Genomic DNA, 7,297 nt, shown 5'->3' on the forward strand with positions numbered 1-7,297 from the left:
TAGAATTATTTTTTTTCTTCGCGTAATCATTTCCCCCATACCTTAGAAATGAATACTAATACGTTTAGAAATAAATACTAATTTTCATTGTTAAGTTTTATAATTACAAGATGAGCTTTCATATGCTTGCTGAAATTTTTTTTCATTTATATACATGCTATATTTGTTTTAATTTATTTATAAATATCATTTGCATTAAATTTCAATGTTGTTGTTGTCGTGTCTATGCATGCAGTGCTAGTGCAAAAGATTAGAGTCCTCCAAAAGCCTTGGTGACAAGATCTGCAAGTTCTGGAGCCCTATTCTGGTTATGGAGGATTTCGATTGGGGGTGCTCCAAGTTGAACGAGGGAACCGATAATGGCCTGGCAGTCAAAAACATGATCTGGAGTTAGTTGAGAATGGGGACAGTACTTGCAGATGGGATAGGATTTTATATTGGTTCGTGAGATCTTCATGCCTTTGAAATGTCCAGTACGTAGCCTAGCTATTGTAGAGGAAAGGGTTCTTGGGCAGTTTAGTTCGGGGATTGTTGCCGTGCTAAGATGCTGGTTGTAGATCCTTCGCCTGGCGGTGCATTCGCATCTGCACAGGTGACTACTCGAGGTTGGTCTTCGTCGCGCGCTTCCTTTGCAAGGGCATCTGCACATTCGTTCCCCTCAATTCCAACATGAGCTGGGATCCACTGGAGAGTGCAAGGTATATTTAGTAAATGGAGAAGGGTATTAATTTCTTGCGTTATTGTTGTTTTACCGTTATGTATGGCTTCGCGTGCTGATTTTGAGTCTGAGAAAATCACAATTTCTTTTATTGAGCGCGTCTCCAGGCGGCGGATGGGGGAATGCCTCCTTTGGTTTACCATTGGGTGGTAGGAGTGAAATAAAATAGCTCCCGCGGACCAACAGGCAGAAATCCAACCTTTCCGGAGGCAATGACACCCCTCTTCTATGAATAGTTCAATTAAATTTCAATAAATCAAGTAAATAAATCCTTCATTAAAAAAAACAACAACCGAAATTTGTGGAAAATATCGTCAGATTTCTGGAAGTTTACTACTGGTAAGCAAAAAGAAAGATCATTAGAAATTGAGCATATTATTGTTACAAAAATGTTAAAATAAAGATCCAAAAGAAAAGGTAGTAACAATTTTAAATAGGAAAAATCTTTCCAAGTTCTTTTCTGAAATTCTGTGAAACTTTAAAAGAATAATAATGCTTTATAATTACCTGAGATTTGAAATTAATGAAACAAAAACAATTAGTTACTTTGTAAAAAAGCGATGCAAATAATTAGCGTCAATTAAAAAAAAAGAGAATTCTAGAAATGAAAGGGTTTTAATTTCCGTTTCAGGTTTTGTTTAAGATAAGGAAAATAATTGCTGTCTTGTTCAATTAAATTCCTAATTAATGTATTTGTTCGCTTTAGCTCATTTATATTGCTATTGAATCGACTATATTTAAAGTTCCTTTAAAATACAATGATACGTTAACAATGGAATAAAAATATGCACTCAAATAACAAACTATAATTTTTGGCTTTCAAAAGTAATTATTTGCCATTAGTGAAGCGATTATGATTAAGGATTAGAGTAAAATCAATAATTCTTAAAAGCAAGATAAAATAAAAAAATGTAATCTGTTTTAAAACATTTTACAATATGTTAATTAACAGAAAAGACAATCTTTTGTTTTTCTCTAAATTAGGCAGTTAAGTTTCATTTTGAAAATTAATTAGCAATAATATTTGAAAGGAAACAGCTTTTTTTCTCAAGTTATATTGGGACAAATCTTGCTTATCAAGGTTTATACTATAATTTAATTTTTTTTTTGCCTTGAAGTTAACGAATTTTTTTTGTAACAAAGGAAATTGGTATTATTAAATCTGATTTCCAAAAATGGTAATTTATATTTAAAAATATACACTTTATATTTAGAACATTAATTTTTTTTGTTTTTCTGGCATATTCTGGTAATAATGTAATCAATGACAATAATTTACTGTTATATACTGACCGAACTTTAGTGTAAAATATTTTGCTTTGTTAGAATCCACATTGTATCAGTAATGTGATCAAAATCAAAACTACACACACACACACACACACACACACACACACACACACACACACACACACACACACACACACACACACACACGCGCGCGCGCGCGCACAAATAAAGATGAATACCTCGTTGCATGCTCTTTTATTAATATTATTATTTTGATGAAATTTGGCACGTGGGCTCTTCAAAACAAAAGAAAGGCCACTTTAAACTTTGTAAAGCCCAGAAGTAAATTAAAAGCTAAGCTAAGCGATATTTTACTGTTTTTTAGCTATGTAATATATCACGAAAATAATTTTTTAATCTATTAAAAAGTACAAAGTATTATATAACATAAAATTCACTTTTTCTTCAATAACTTGCGAAAAGGTTTTTAAAACAATAGTTAAAAATAATTCTACAATTTAAACCAATTGTATAAATATTAACAATATCTCAAAGAAAGCTAACTTTAAGTTCATATATTTGCCCATTCATTCAGAGACAAATAACAGAGCGTGGCAAATGTTACCTATGGAGAGCTATATAAACAGTGACAATGGGTTTCAATATATGAGGCCCGTCGCTGCAGTTTATGAAATTCTGAGTTATTGTAGATGATTAATTTCGATGCAGGTCTATTCCAATATAAATTCCTACTGTTGATTGACGACATTTTCATCAGCATCAGTTTAATCTTCTATTAAAGGTCCCTTCAAAACCAGATAGAAACTTTGGCATCGGTTAGAAGATGAATCATTGGTCAGTTGTTTAAACAGTACCATTCAGAGTAGATAAAGTGCATAGTCTCTTGAGTTTAAATGAAGATTAGCGACGCATATCTTCTAACTACAATTCATCATGCCTTTGAAAGGGAAAAGTTTGATAATGCGAATGCACTAAATATAATGATTTATTACAACTGAATGACTGAAAGCTAAATTAAATGTTGTTTACTTTTATATGTATTTTAATAGTTAGGAAAACTAAATAATCAAATCCCCAGCCTTAAACAATGGTTCAATTTCGCCAAATTTCATTTCATGTAAGAATTTATGATTCCTGAATGAGTCATCAATATCCGCTTGTCTTCCTACCACTTCGATGTTTGACAAAAATCTCAAAAACTCACTTCTAGATGATAAATCTCCAAGTCAGAATCTCCAGTCTCATCAATTGTACGGATTTCCTCACTTTTTTGAATCCTCTGAAATCCAGATATGCTATCAAAGGTCAGATGTCCTCACCAGCCCGATTTTTGACAGAAAGCTCTAAATCACTACTTCATTTTGCATTCGCTATGAAAAGATTTCATGACAAAATTGTCCAACACTAATAAATATACCAATTTTGCCCAATTTTTACTTCCAAGATTGAAAACCCATAATATCTTGATATTTCATTCATGATCGTCTTCCTCTTCCTATTCTCCACTTTCAAGAGATATCGCAGAATAAATCCGTGACATTGCCTCAACCTCAATCTGCGCTCTAATTTCGCTAATTTGTGGGAATATTTAATCTATTGAAGTGCTCTCTCTATAGATTATATATAATTTAAAATTGTACTTCCATTTGTCATGACAAAACATAGTTTATTAAATTTGTTTACATTACTATTTATAAGGTATGTGAGCTAGTCGCCAAAGTCGGCTACTTTAAATTAATTTGTGAGATTTACCACGTTTAAAATTTAGTAAATTTAATGAGAATGACTAGGAGCACAATGATCAGTGATGAGAGAATTGGATAATAGTGACGGACAGACAGGCGTAGTAAATTTACAACTACTAAATTTGTACTTTTGTACTTGTTTTGTTTTATACTTGAAACAGTTGTACTTTTAAGAGTGCAAACATGTACCCTAGAACGATTTTTTAAAAAAAAATTTGAAATTAAAATTACATTTATTAAAAAATACTAAAAATGTGTTTTTTTCTATGTAAATTTCAGATATAATATTAAAAAAAATGAGTTATTCACCATTTTAGAATTTAAAATTTGCCTTTTCAATCACACCAATTTAGTTGTTTTGAGATCCCCCCCCCCAAATTATGGTAATCTCGCGAAATTAAAATTTTTTCTTTTAAAATATTTTTTATAATTTATTTTTTGCCAAATTTTTAACAAGTAAATTACATTTTTTATTTCAGATTCAAATCGTTTTCATTGTTTTATCGAATATTTAGTCACCCATAAATGAAAGAAAAAGAAGAAAGATTTAGGAAGTTATCTGCGCTCTTTAAATGAGAAACTATAAAAAAGAAATTAGACTAATGCAATAGGTAATGTGCAATTTCTGTCCAATTGTATTTGCTTATCCAAACATTTAGGATTTTAATAGCATTTTAATTTAATGGATCTGGACTTTATTAGGCAAATTCTTTATTTGTTAAAAGAACACCAAACTATACGCAAGAGATTTAATTGAAATTAAATTCCCACACTATTCTCGGATAATCAGCTGATACCATATTTTTCAATATATAAGATTTATTTTTTACATTACTTCATTGGTAGGAAGACAAGATCGCAGCTGCAAATCTGCAAAATGTTTTAGATAATGTATATAAACAAATTTAATTGAGTAAATACAAATGACGCCATAATAGCATAATAAAGATGACTGCAAAAGTGATTAGGCATCTGAAAATTTAATATCCTTTTTAAATTAGGATGCTCAGTGGCTTCAAAAATACATTGAGAAGTTCAAACTTTCCATTCTTACTTACATGTAGAAATTCTATAAGTTAAACTTTCGTTTCCCCTATTCATATACAGAGTAACCACCCTGTGTTTCAAAACATTATTTGGATAGATAAAGACTTCCTGTTGGGAAATTACTATAAAAATAGCAATTAATTGTGTTTTAAATTGTTGAAATCAACAAATGTTTTAACTAAAAATGTATTTAAATGTTTTCAATTTTTTACTTTCCCGTATACTCAGTATAAAGAATTTTGGAAACATTTTGGAACGCCCTGAGTTCGAAAAACATATTTTTGGAAAATATCCATCTGTCTGTCTGTAACAAAAATAACTAACAAACGTTTAGAAATAGACGGCTGAAATATGGTATATAGTCTTTTTTGTCCAAATATATTGCCACATTGAAAACAGTCAGTCGACTCTCCATGGCCGAATGGTCATAGCACTGATCTCTTAATCAAGGGATTGTGAGTTCAAATCCCACGATTCACTGTTTGTGTAACTATTTACTTAATGGATTTTATGTTCCTCTTTATTTCATGTTCTAGACGATTCTGGAACACATTTCTTTAGTTTACCAGACAAGTGTTCTGGACTTTTCTTACTGTCTCCAGAAAAGTATTCTGGAACTTTCCCTGTTAGTATAAAAGCAGCAGATTTGTCAGTCGCTGTGTTCTCAGTTCAGAATTGAGTTAATAAATTGGTTTAGCTCTATTTCTTGTATGTGCCATTGAGTTCCACACTAAAGAACCTACGTGACTATATAATCCTTTGGTATATAGTAAAATTTTGTGTAAAATCTGTTCAGTGGAAGTCGTATGTTCGAATATAAGTTAACTAAGAATAACTACAGAATGAAGAGAGTTAGACAGATAAGATTCGGTTTTCAGATTTAACATCTATAGTGTAGATAACTGTCGAAATTTGGGCCAAATCTAACAAGAGACTGACCCTCTGTCGGTCTGTACTTTCAGAAACATGTAAATGCGAAAACTCAAAAATGCAATTATTTAAATATGTCGAATTTGGTATGGGATTTTATGTATTTCTGTCAAATTTTTGTTTCCATCGGTTGAGAAAAACGCGTCTAAAGCCTTAACTCGATTTTTGAATGCTATTAACTGCATGCTAGGGAGTAAGCCCCCCCCCCCTTAGAAAAAAAAACTTCGCCAAAGATTACACGATTGACACAGTAAAAATACTCAATTCACTCCAAAAATTAGTATTTCATAATTATTGTAAGCCAATGCCACGCAAGGCATTCTCCGGAATAACACTTTTATTAAAGAGTTTGCGAGAAAATTTTGGGGAACCTACTTCTGATGATTTATTAAGGAAAATATTTTAGGCACAATAATATTACATTTTTTTTTGTTCTTCTATAATTAAACTGATATATTATAAAGTTTTGAATATTAAAAAAAAAATTATGCGATTTTAGAATATTTCAGTGCCTTATCAAGATATATTCACTAAATAATTCACAGTAATTTTTCGATTAACTGTACTGAACTATTAAAATTTAAAAATTCATAACTCGGTCAGTTTTAGTTCAATGCAGAAGAACAGAGCATTTTTGATTATAATTTTAGTATGTCAAGAATATTTCGTTAAATTGGGCGTGATACAGGATAGGCAGCATTAAAGTTTAATCAATGTAATAGCTTTAAGAATAGCTTATTGACTTAATGATCTTTTGGATCATTTTTCAAGCTGGAAATAGTTTGCTAACTTAAATTATTTAGAAATTAACTATCGGGTTATGACAAGAGAAGCCGCCTTACTCCTATATTCTTGATATTGTAACAACAAATGCGAGTTGTGACATTTCAATATTTTATTGCTTTTTTTTATTGTAACGAGATGTCTATTAATATTTTTGAACATTCATATACTAAACTGTAAAAAAAGGAAACTAAATTTAAATAAACAAAGTTCTTTTTACAAGGAGCAAGAACAATTTGCCTAAATTATCTATTATCTGAACTCCTCTTCCTAAATGAAAATCGGTAATTACAGTAGTAAATTACCGATTTTGTACAATGAAGTGATCCTGCGCTGGGTGCCATATTAATGCAAAATGCCAAGCAACATTATTATGTGATTTTTATGATGTTGACCTGCATTCAAAATATAGAGAAATATTGTGGAGATATCGTATTGTCTTGTACTGATAGGGTGATGATACAATATACAGAATCATATAGGATGAATTTCTGAAGGCGCTTAGTGGGAGTTAAAGCTTTTATGTCTATAAAATGCATGCGGTGAGTGCTCGATTTCAGCTTACAATTCTACGGAAAATATGCGAGATATGCTCAGAAAAAAAATGCTCCCATCAAAGCTCTGTTCCAGAATTGAAAAATAAAGTACCACTATAAATTTAATGAAAGATTCTTATACCAAATTTTACATGTTTAATTAAAGACATTTTTGAATAAACGTTTTCCCATAGATACACATAGGTCGACGTAATTCCAAAAAAATGTGTAAATATAATTCTATCTATATATCTATATATTTGCTCCAGGAAGGTTTAAAACATGAA

Source organism: Argiope bruennichi, chromosome 5, assembly GCF_947563725.1.
Source record: "Argiope bruennichi chromosome 5, qqArgBrue1.1, whole genome shotgun sequence".
Taxonomy (NCBI): Eukaryota; Metazoa; Arthropoda; class Arachnida; order Araneae; family Araneidae; genus Argiope; species Argiope bruennichi.